Raw genomic sequence first — 12,325 nt, forward strand, 5'->3', positions numbered from 1 at the left:
TGAATCTGTGGTAAAGGTTCATTCTGTCTTCAGTTTTAGCAATTCTTTTAGTCAGTTTGTTTCCTGTTACTTTCTTCAGAAGCATCACGTGATGCGCTGGTTTACTTGGTTTTGCCTTACGCCCCCTACCACCTGACGCCTTCTCCAGAACTGCATCCCATGTGCGCAGAAGCAACAAATACCACCGCTGAATGGTGTTGTCAGGATTGCATCTTTATTGCTGTGTGTCACTCCTTGGGCTCCATTTGATATTCCTCGTCCCGGGAAGTGTACTGTTCTTCTTGCTATTTAAACCTTTTGCCGCTTTACCTTGTATCCTTTGGTGGACAGATGAGTCAGGAGCTTGACAGAGGCCATTGGGATCTGCAAACGAGGTCCGAGGAGCGTGAATCGTGACGAGGGAGTGAACATCTTATCACACACGGTGCAGTTCTGGAGAAGGTGTCAGACAGTAGGGGGCGTAAGCTTCCCCTTACTGTTTGGCAAAAGCAATTAAAGCAGCCTAGAAGACACGTCACTACAGGAAGTCGCCAAAACATATATAGAAATGTAAACAAACACTGTCTGACAAAAAGAATTGCTAATGCTAAATATGGAATAAATCTAAATCTAATGTCATTTGTCAGTTTAAATTCCAACAGGTATCAGACAAAAACATCCTTTCTATTTCATAAAATCACTCCAAACATGCACATTTGTCCGTCAATGTATTGGAGTCATTTTAAAGACAACATTGTAGCTATTCACATATTCAGATCTGAAATATTTTGAATAAGTGAAGAGTTAATTTGCAAAGTGCCATTTGAAAAAGTCATCGGCGGCTTGTAATTTATTATTAGTATAGGAACATTCCCAAAAGCCAAATGTATTTTACTGCTATCAAAATATGATTCCACCCTCCTTGATAAAATCCACTCTACATTATTGTCACAGATAATGTCTCTAGAAGATAGTAACAAAAAGATAAAACACTTTTTGTCAATTTTTCAAAACGGAGGTATCTGATTTTGCTATAGAACTCTTCAAATAGTCGTGCGCTCACTTGGACCAATGGGAGCTGAGGTCGCCCTAAACGTTACAACAAAGAACCGTGTTGTTCTTCTTCTGGAAATCGAAGGATACCAGCTATTCATTTGAGTCGTTTCAACTGTTTTGGTAATGGAGTAAAAGTACACACTAATGAGACCACACTAATGAGGCCACACTAATAGCTTTGTGCTGCACCATCAGAACTAATTGTGTATATTTAAACTTATTACCAAGCATTTTCCTTTGTTGGTTCATTTTTTTCAACACCAATCTGATTGATTCTTCCAAGCAGCCGGTGGTTTCCTCTGAGAGTCAACTAGCACGGGCTTGAAAACAGCCTTCAAATACATAATCCATCAAAGTCAACCTTTATTTCCTGGCTCGGGCATAAAGTTATCTGATTCTGCGGTCTGGAATCAAATGCTGCGCGTCAAATCGCAAACACTAAAGTCACTATTTTAGTTCACACGTACGCCAATTAGTCTAGATTGGAGCGAGTAGATAGCTCCCGTGAATATAAATCTTTCTTGCAGTGTAGTCAGGTAAGGGAAATGCCAGGTGGAATTGAGTTTTTCGAAGTTAAAATGAAATACGACTTCCTACAACAGCAGCCGGGTCAAAGGTTACGCAAGTTCCAGCCAACAGAAGCCACGTCAGACTAAACAACGGGTTTGAGTCAAAATGGTTTGGGCTGAAAAATGTGTCAAAAACAGTTTTATACAATGTAGTTTTATTATAACAGCCCGCTTTCACATATAAATTGTGTGAAAATAACACAGGTGTGCATACAGACCAGAATAGAAAAGGTTTGCAGCTGTTCGCATTGACACGGAATTTTAATAAACTCAAGTGTAGAAACTGTGAGTCTTATGTTCCATCACACTGGAATATTGTGCAAAAACATTAGGCAGTGGATCTGTACAGTAGTTCTCAATGAGTCAATTGTGCAATGCAATTAGCTGATGTAAACGCGCCCAAACAGTTATCTCGTAGTTTATGTGTGAATGATCTCAATAGTAAACCAGCAGTGGAGAAATATTATGGAATTACACAAAGTTCTGTTAAAGAAGACCTACTGTGTGCTCGTGTCCGCTCTATAGCTACAATCTATGACACCCGCAGATCATTATATTAAAATTTGCACATTGTAAATCTCAATATTCATCAAAAACGACTTAATAAAAGAAACAAGTCCGCGTACTTCCGCATCAGAAAACTTTGGTGCCCAATGGGAGCAACAAAGAGTCGGCACCTTCGACGGATAGCTACAGATCACACTAGAGAGCAGCAGATATTTTTTTCATTTGTAAAATTACTATGTGGCGCTGCTGAATCCAACGTGTATCATGGATTAAGAAAAAATAAAGTTGGAGAACAAGGTAAGTACGTCAGCGTGTGTGTATGCTGGTGGCGGTGAAAATGGGGGTTGATTGGCAAAATGGCATCTTGAAAATACCCATGCACGAATCACTCCAAAAAACAACTTCAGGTGAGTAAATGTTGACGGGGAAACAACTATAACATGGTTAAAAGCCTGAAAAGTCGATTTTGCAGTATAGGTCTGCTGTAAAGGTGCAAATATGTAACTTTTTCAGATGGGCAGTAGGGCATCTCTTGTTTTCATGAAGATGTTGCTGCTTTACCTGAAATGTTCCATAGCGTGGCAGTAATTGTATCTACTTCACTTAAAAAAAGCTCTTCTACAACCCAAGAATTCATGCATTGGAATACTGGTGATGTGCTCGGGATTCTTAAGAGTGAGGAAATAGCTATATAGATTTAAATATATACTGGCTTATTTCACAGTTTGAAAATCAGGAAATGCAGCGTTAGCCCAAACTTGTACTTGGCCTGAATTTAATGTGGCTATATGTACGATGGACGTATTTAGACTTTAGCCTAGATTTGGACTGGAACAAGAGTGGACTGACAGGCTCTGTGGCAAAGACAATGCAAATGTGTTCCTTTAGCGTGTTCTGAGTTCTCTGCGAGCTCAAAACTGGCCCTGACGAGCTCCGCGCTAGAACAATGGACAACTCTGTGTCAACACCAGTCGCACAAAAGCAGAAGAAGAACCCCCAGCGCTCTAGAGTTGTTTAAAGTCCAGCATGTTTCATTAGACAGGCCTCTACACGCACCCTGCACCTGAGCTGATCCGTCGGCTCCTGAGTCACGTCTGCAGACAGCTCAGTGAACTGCCTTATTTCACAGTTCACATTAAAAAACGCAGCTTTAACCCAGAGCTTGTACTTGGTCTGAATTTTTAAAAAGTGGGATACGATAAATGTACAGAAAGGTATAGGGAAAAAAAAACATCACATGTAACTGTCCAGGAGGAAGGGCACGCTCACATCCCTGTGACGCCAGCCAGACTTCATTTCCTAAACAACACATGGTTTGTGTTTGTTTTTCCCTGGTGCCATTCACTTAGTGCACTCATCTCTGCACACAGGACGCTCACCTGTCACATCCACTCCCTGTCACTGCGACATTCTACAGGCCTGACGTATGCAGATGACTCTGGGGGGAAAATAAAGAACAAAACCTGAAGTGTTGTTTTTTTTTGTTATATAAATGTTGAGTCCAGGCCATAGTGTTCCAAATAGGAAGTGATCATGGACGCGTTTCTGGCTCCATTGGCTCCAGTTCACTTTACATTGAAAGATTGTCACCCCTCTCTCTGTATCTGCTGGAGTGAGCTTCAACATTTTGGTCTTAAAATGTTCATATTAACTCGTTCCACGTGATCCTGCGTTTTTTATTTTGCTATTTTGTACATGAATCATGATATGAACATTAACAACAGAAAAATCAGGCACCTTCTTTCCCCGAGGTTGCTCCAGCTAGCCTTAGCAACAGGTTTGATTGACAGTTTTGCTAAGCTCCCACTCCCTGCTCAACCAGTGGCGCAGGAAGGAAGGGGCGTTACCTTCAACAGCCTCACTCCTGATTGGCTCTTTGACTGCTATGGTACTCGTGGCTGGGTTTCCAATTAAGGAATTCGGCTCAAATTCGCGCCATAACCACTAACCTCAGTGAGCTACATTTGACTGGAGCTGAACGCTATGGGTGACGTCACACTCACTTAGTTCACTTCTTTATACAGACTATGGTCCAGGCTAAATTTTGGGCTAACAGTATGACGTTAGTAATGTACCTGTACCTCTATATTTTTCAATTTGACAGTGAAAGACTACATTTCACTGTCAAATTGTTATTTCATATTGACTTCTATTTAAGCTCACATTCTTTCTACACTTTTTCATTCATTCTTCTTTTTTGACTTTTTGTTTTTGGGCATTTTTATTCCTAATAACTGACAGTAGGTTCCACACGGGGTAGTGCATTGATACTTTACTACTTACCTAACCTTCGAAATATTCATGGGTTTCAGCTTCTTATTATAAGCAGCCAGGCCTGACTACAGAAATTTGGCCTGGGACAAGAAGCCTCACATGGGCCCCCTACGAATATAGATTAATAAAAAGAGGGTCCAATTCTGGGCCCCTAAGACCTTGAAGAAGAGACCCCATTGCCCCCCTGTTGACTCCCCTGTCCGCAGCATTTTGAAGACTTTTTCCTATTCAAAAGATAATATTTAGTTTTTGTTCATTCTTCTTTTTTCTGAATATGCTATGCTTGTGTCCAGTACTTAACTACAAAAAACTTTTCCTAAACTGAAAAGAGTAAAGATCAGAGTAAAGATCGTACTTGTTTATTTGTCCCAACATGGGGGTGGCTTGGGATCTCTGACGAATTAGCCCCAAATCACTGGGATCTTCAGTAAAAAATGAACGCCGGCGTCAGAGACATTTGACAAGTGCCGGTCACAGAACAGTAGCTGCCGATGTGAATCATTTGGCGTGGGTCTCACATTCCCCGAAATTCAGCGAGAAAAATGCATGAGTAGAGTGGAAGATATGCAAATGTACTCTTGGTGCGTGAGGATGGATATGAGAGAGAGAGAGGGAGGAGAGGAGAGGGGGGAGAGAGAAGAAAGAGAGGGGAGGTGAGGGTGGGTACGAGAGAGAGAGGAGAGAGAGGAGAAGAGAGAGGAAAGAGAGAGGAGAAGAGAGAGAGGAGTGCGAGAGAGGAGAGAAGAGAGAGGAGAGAGAGAGGGAGGAGAGGGGGGAGAGAGAAGAAAGAGAGGGGAGGTGGGAATGAGTACGAGAGAGAGAGGAGAGAGAGGCCAGAGAGAGGAGAAGAGAAAGAGGAGAAGAGGGAGGAGAGGAGAGAGAGGAAAGGGAGAGGAGAAAGAGAGGAGAGGGAGAGGAGAAGAGAGCGAAGAGAACAGAGAAAGGAGAGGAGAGAGAGGAAAGGGAGAGGAGAAGAGAGAGAGGAGAGGTGAGGGTGGGTACAAGAGAGAGAGGAGAAAGTGAGGAGATAGTGAGGCGATAAGAGAGAGAGGAGGATGTGTACAAGAGAGGAGAGAGAGGAGAGAATGAGGAGAGAGAGAAGGGAGGAGGGGAGAGAGAGAAAGGAGAAGAGAAAGAGAGTGGGAGGAGGGGAGAGAGAGTGAGGAGAGAGAAAGGGGAGAGAGTGAGGAGAGGGGGGAATGAGGAGAGGAGAGAGAGAAGAAACATGAGAGAGAGAGAAGGAACTGAGGAGAGGAGAGAGAGAAGATAAGAAAGTGGGAAGAGGAGAAAGAGTGAGGAGAGAAGGAGAGGAGAGAGAGAAGGGGAGAGAGAGTGAGGAGAGGGGAGAGCAAGGGAAGAGGGGAGAGAGCGTGAGGAGAGAGGACACAGAGAGGGAGGAGGGGAGAGAGAGTGAGGAGATGAGAGAGCGAGAGAAGAAAGAGGGGAGGTAAGAAAGGCTAGGAGAGAAAAAAGGGAGGAGGAGGGGAGGACAGAGAAAGAGGAGATGGAGAAGAGCGAAGAGAGGAGTGAAAGATAAGAAGGAAAAGGGGGAGGAGAGAAGAGGGAGATGGGTTAAGAAGAGAAAGCGGAGAGAGATAGTAAAGGGAAGATAGAGGTAAAGGGAAAAGAGAGAGAGATACATAGAGAGAGGGATGCAGGTTGAGGGGAGAGAGTGAAGAAAGACAAAAAGAAGACCGAGGGGAGGAGGGAAGAGAGTGAATGAGTGGGGAGGACAGAGGAGAGAGGGAGAAGAAGAGATAGAGCAGAGAGGGTTAAAAAAAGAGAGCAGAGGTGGAAAAAGGAGGGGTTGAGAGATGAATGAAAAGACAGGACAGGGGAGATTGAGATGAGATGAGAAGAGAGAGGAAAGAAAGGAAAGAAAGCGGGAAGGTGAGAAGGAGAGCAAATGGGGGAAGAAAGAGGGCAAAAAGGGAGGAGAAAGGAGATAGAGTAGAATCAGGGGTAAGAGACAGAGAGGAGAGGGGTAAGACAGGACAGGCGAGATAGAAACGAGGGAAAGAAGGGAGAGAAAGAGAGTAGAGAAGTGACAATGCACCAGCAGAGGCGGGTCAGAGTGTGAACGGGACAAACAGAGACACAGAGGGTCCTGGGCCGACATGTATCCGAACGCAGCCCCCTGAACACTGGCTCTTTGTGCTGAGGAATGTCATTCTCATAACAGTCCACTTCTTCTGGACGGAGCGGGCAGCCTGGTCCATCTGCCCGCCCTTTGTCAACCCGACACTGGCACAAGAGGAAAACCAACGTGATTAGCATGAACTCTGCACTATCGGAACAGGGTAAACGCAATGTAAACGCCACGTCTTTAGGTGTTTATCATAGAACTAAATGCACATGGGGTAGTTGTAGTATGAAACTGGGACAAAGATCATTCCCTAAGCTGTAAACTGTCTTTTTTGAGATGTTGTGGGTTCAAATTCTGATCCCTCACAGAGCACAAAGTAACGGGGAAAGAAATATATTAGCCCATGTTCACTATTTTCTATGTTATAATGTTGTTTCTTCATCACGAACAGACCTGGAGTTGTGTTTTGTTTCATTCACCATTTAACATATTTAGGCTGAGTTCTTCGCTCAAATAGAAAACACTCTGTTCCACCTTGTGATGTCATGTGGTGATACAGGAAGTGCTCCACTGTGTTGTTAAACTACATACACCTTGGATTATTTCAGTCCTGAAATTGCCAATCTCTACGAAACAAAAGGTAAAATGTAGCTGTTAACTTGAAAATTATCGCTTCATGACATCACAAGGTGGAACAGAGCAGTTTGACCTTTGGAGATGTAGACAGAATAATAATAAAGAGTTACTCCAACATATGTGAATGAAACAAAGCATAACTCCGGTTGTGTTTTATAACATGACTATCTCTGAAGTATCGGTTAAAAAGTACCGATGCAACCAAAAAAAACACCTGCGATTGAAGCAAATATAAGATACATAACTTTAATGCCAAACTGCAGAATATTCCATTAAAAAGCCATCATATCCCCATGGAGATAAGCATGCGGCAGAAATAAGGGCCTGTGAGCTAGACATGTTCAAATCACACAGCTTTTACTGACTGTTTTTTCACAAAGACATTGGAGATAACATCAAAGTTATTTTATAATTTGGTGTTTTGGTTCTCAAGATGATTATCCCATCAGAAAATTAGCTTTGCACAAGTTTGGGAAACAATTGGGGTTGATATATATCTAAATCCCATTGGTTAAAAGTTAAAAGGACTCTCTCAGATCTGAATGGTCACTACCTAAACCGCAGCACCTTCAGCCAATTATTCTGGAGTTTCTGAGCTCCCAAACACTGAGAAAAAGTAAAAATTGTGTATGTGTCGTCTATATGCATGGGCACTGGCAACCTAGGTTCAGTTCAGTTCCTTCACCCAATCTGATCTGATTAGCATTCAGCGCACACCTTCCTCCATCTCTCCTCTTAACCCAAACTCCTCCGTTTCCACCTCCTGCCCCTCCCACTTTCTCTTCTTTCAGCAGCCTCTTCACCTCTGCCTCTCCTCTTCACAGCCCGATCATGGGTGGCAGACCGGGGCCTATTGTACATTGTTTTGGTTCAAATCCTACTCACAAAGTGGATGGGAGGGTATGGAGGGAACCCGGGCCTCCACCTTTGGGCCTTCGGAGGGTGTTTTCGAGGCCCTGAATGGTACCGTGGCATTCGAGGGCCCCGTTGATGGGACGGCATGAAACGCAACAAGCCAGGGATCGCCCACCCCAACGGCGCTTGTTCTCTCCGCGTTTTCAATGGCACTAGCATGTTTTTAGACACGGAGCCGGGGCCACGAAAGTTACAGCGGCTTCAAAAAGACCATTCGAATTCAGCCGGTACCTTGATGAAGTGAATTTCTCTGGCACTAATGACAAAACACAGTCTTACGATGAGTTTGAACATAAAGTAATTAAAGGGAATCGAAGCTTAACAAGTAGTGCAGAAACAAATCAGCCTAAATAACGCCACCATAGATCTCAGTGAATGGATGGTCGATATCGTTGCGCAGTAGACATCATTATTGGCCCCAGATTGCAAATTAGACTGGGCGGCTTTTTCATGTCTTTGTAAACTTTGAATTAAAATAAACACTGGTCAAACTAAAGATTCAAAGTTCGGTTTGTGAAATGTTGTATTTTTGGTGGAGTAACGTTCGTCTTCCTGTCCTTGTCACATGATTGTAGCAGGTGACGAATGCCTGTAGCTTGGGGCTTTGTTTGCGAGTGTGGACGTGGTTGGACTCCCAGTACTGACAGGAGAGAGAATGAAGAGAAGCATGTAATCCCACTCATTAAAGGGTTTTAAAAGGATTTGGTGTGGCCTCAATAATGCAGACTCTAGTGGCCTCCGCAGAGAAACCCAAAGATGCCCAACAGGGGAAGCAGCGCGGCCACAGTGGCACAACTGTTCCACAGGACTTAGCCATGAGGCTAATCTGTATTTCAGAGTGGGAGCGCTAAGGGCAACCGCAAATTTCTGGTCGGTCCACTTTGTTTCTTCCTCACTCCTCCTTCTTCACTGAACACATTTAATCTGTGGTTCCCATGCTTCCCAGCCTCACACAGGGCCGTAAACAGTGTGTGGCAGGCGTTTCCATGGTGAGGGCCAGTTGTCGGCCGGGAATGGCGGCTATGCGCTGCATGTGGAGGGACCTGGGGCATGGCTGCGAGGCAGACTATACAGTAACACTATTATATATAGACCCTTATTTTTTACAGTAACATTATTATATATAGACTCTTATTCTCATCTATACAGAAACACTATTATAGGCCTATCCTTACAGTTCACCCTCTACTTAAAGGGCCATCAGGCTTTCATCACACTTTAGTCATGGCTGCAGAATATTTGCTTGAATTCTGTGGCACTCACTTTTTCCGAGTGTTTGATTGACAGCTGTTTGCGCGCGGTCCCTTTGTTGCATGTAGCACATTCATTAGGCTCGCCTGTCGCTACAATCACCATTATTCTTAGTCACCAATTACTCCAACAATGCAGTCATGCTCCATGGAACAGGCTGAAGAAATGCACATGAATTAAGATCACAAAGTACATTACAGCACAAGAGCGAAAGCTACACAAAACGAATTTGATGTACCAAAACCACCCGCTCCCACATCTACAAAGACCATATTATGGGTTTATTTGAAGCAGAACTATTCTGAAAAAAATCGACTTTTTAGAGTTTTTAACCATGTTATAGTTGTTTCCTTCTCATTTACCCTCTTGAAGTTGTTTTTGAGTGATTCTTGCATGTTTGTACAATCTTTAATTGCTTATTTTCAAGACAACATATTCCGATCAACCCCCGTTTTTGCCCACTGTGACGTACTTACTTCGTTCTTCAATTCTTCTTCTGTTCTTTCTTACGCGTAGGATTTGGCAACTTCATGTACTTGCTAGTGTGATCTTGAGCTATCCACAGGACGGGCCGACAACTCCATGGCTCTTCATCGTGATGACATTTACGGCGACTTCAAGTTTCGTTGGGCACCATAGATTTCTAACGCGTAAGTCAGAAGTCATGTTTCTTTAGAAGAATTTTGCAATTTAAAATTTGCAAATTCTCATAATGATCCACGGGTGTCATAGATTATAACTATAAAGCAGATACATGCACAACAGGTCTTCTATAAATTAGCTACTCAGAATTGTCACTGCTGAAACCAGAGCTTCTGTCATTATGTTTGGAAAAAAAATGGTGATCTAATTTGTCCAATAAGATGTGAGAATGACCCAAACCAAATTAAATGATCAAAACAAAATCAAGGAGTAGAGTCGTGTTTCTCCAGTGATGACGCTCCCAAGTCTTTATCACTTACTGGAGAGCCGGCCGGAGCTCAAGGTCAAAGCCTCGATGCGCCATATTTAAGAGCGGGAGGAGGACGGTGCAAGCTGCGGCTGCATGACAAATGTCTGTAATGTGAACTTATCGCCCAATCATAAAGCGGTGCTGGAGTGGCTCTGCGGTGTACACGCCCTGGATCCTGATATTTTCCACAGATCACAGCCATAAATCTCGGGCTCTCACATGAATACCTCTCATTGGTCGAACAGTGCACCCTCACCATGAAATATAGGCCCCTGAGATGGGTGCCCTCCTGGGTCCATCTCTCTGCAAATCAACAACACTTTATTACTTTTAGTGGACGTGACTTCGCTGCCAAATTGTTATGACAGACACACGCGATACGGTGAATGCGTAGCCATATTATTTTCATCATTTATGCTAGTTTTCAACAGCCATACAAAATATTTCTTTGCCATGACAACTGTACTTATAAACATGGAACTGTTTTCATTCTCCGGACGAATCCCTTTCACCAGTTCTTCTAAATAGAGCTGAACCATTTCGTAAAAATATTTAATTGTTATCTTTTTTATTGATTGCTTTCTTTTTAGATTTTGAGATTTGCGAGTAGATTTGCATTTTAAACGGGTCCAGAAGAATTCACACAATGTCTGAAATATGAACCAATAGCAAAAGAAAATGGACATCTGTCTGAAGGGAGGAGCTAACACCTGTTTGTTTACAGTTTCTGTTTGTTGGCTAGGTCTAAGTGTGAACTGTGCCTGAGTCATATTTTGCGTAATCGTTCGTTTGAGAAGGAGATGCACATCAGATTGGAGTCCTGAGCTGCTCTTGTGACCGTATTGACAAACTAATACAAGAATCATCAAGAGTCACATTTCAAAACATGTTTGTGTAGCTCTAAACTACAAGGTTAGCACTTTTTATGCAGAATAAGGCGTGATGTTTAGTTGTCTGTGGAAGAAATTGTGGTACTTTAAAAACAGCACCCTTTGCGATTTCATTTCGATTGTGATTAATCTGACAGCTCTATCTCCAAACTTGTTCAACTGTTTTGTCCTCATTTGTGTTGCTTCAAGTCAAATCATTTCAAGAGCAACCTCTCGCCATCTGTTAGCAGGTGCACATGATGAAGATGCAGGCACAGTCGTAGCTTTCAATTCAAACTACGTCAAAATGATGTCTCCAGCTTATTACTTCCATAAATATTCAATGCACAGTCCTGTTTTTATCAGTTTACAAATACTCGCACCCATGACTCATCGCTCAATACTATTATTAAAACATTTTTCTCCCACTGGATTTGAATGAAAAAAAAAACAACAACAAAAAAACTTGACAAACGGTGCTGATATTCAAAGGGAAGCGAAATAAGTCAATACAATGCAGCCTTGTTCAAAACGGGTAAGAGATGGCAGCTCTCATGTGGAAAGGCAGTTGTCCAATATCTGATCAGCGTGTTCAGACTGTAGGATAATAGTATTAGGATTCCTAATGGAAAATGCCCAAGGAATGAGATGGGGAATATTACGGGACTTAACCAATTCATGACCTGAATTCACAAGATGCATTTAATATAAAGGGAATTTGACAGTATATATGGGGCAGGGAATAAGGTTTTATCAAGGGAGGGATACAAGGAGGGAGGGATTTCACAAAAGCGCAGCTGTTTTTGTACCAGCCCCAAAGGGAAATATACTGTGCATTAGTTAAATTGATGTAAATTAAGATTATGCTTTGCAAATATTTTTACTAACATTTCTAAATATAACTTAACAAAACCTCTACAATATTGAAACAATAACTGAAATGGGTGTAGTTCTGGGATGATTTTTTGTAGAGATCAACCGATGTCCCATAAAGACGAGGTTAAATTTGTCAACTGGACAAATCGTCGTAGGAGTGAAGACAGATTTAATTTTGCTATGGATCAGACCTGGACAACTGAGAGATTACACAGAGTTGTCCCATAAAGATTTGCTGATACTTTGGAGCCTATTTGCATTATCTCCCCTAAATTTTATCATTTAGTTAATTACAAACTCACCCACTACCCTGTTTCAGTACAAACTGGATCAGAGAGCTATTTTGTGCAGTGTC

General features: G+C 42.6%; 1 protein-coding gene across 2 annotated transcripts in view; it reads right to left on the minus strand.

Moving 5' to 3' along the window:
- The window catches only part of sema6a (sema domain, transmembrane domain (TM), and cytoplasmic domain, (semaphorin) 6A), a 218,581-nt gene that overhangs the window by 112,161 nt on the left and 94,095 nt on the right, over positions 1–12,325 (minus strand). The gene's annotated exons all lie outside the window — the stretch shown is intronic.

Source organism: Periophthalmus magnuspinnatus, chromosome 9, assembly GCF_009829125.3.
Source record: "Periophthalmus magnuspinnatus isolate fPerMag1 chromosome 9, fPerMag1.2.pri, whole genome shotgun sequence".
NCBI classification, from domain to species: Eukaryota; Metazoa; Chordata; class Actinopteri; order Gobiiformes; family Gobiidae; genus Periophthalmus; species Periophthalmus magnuspinnatus.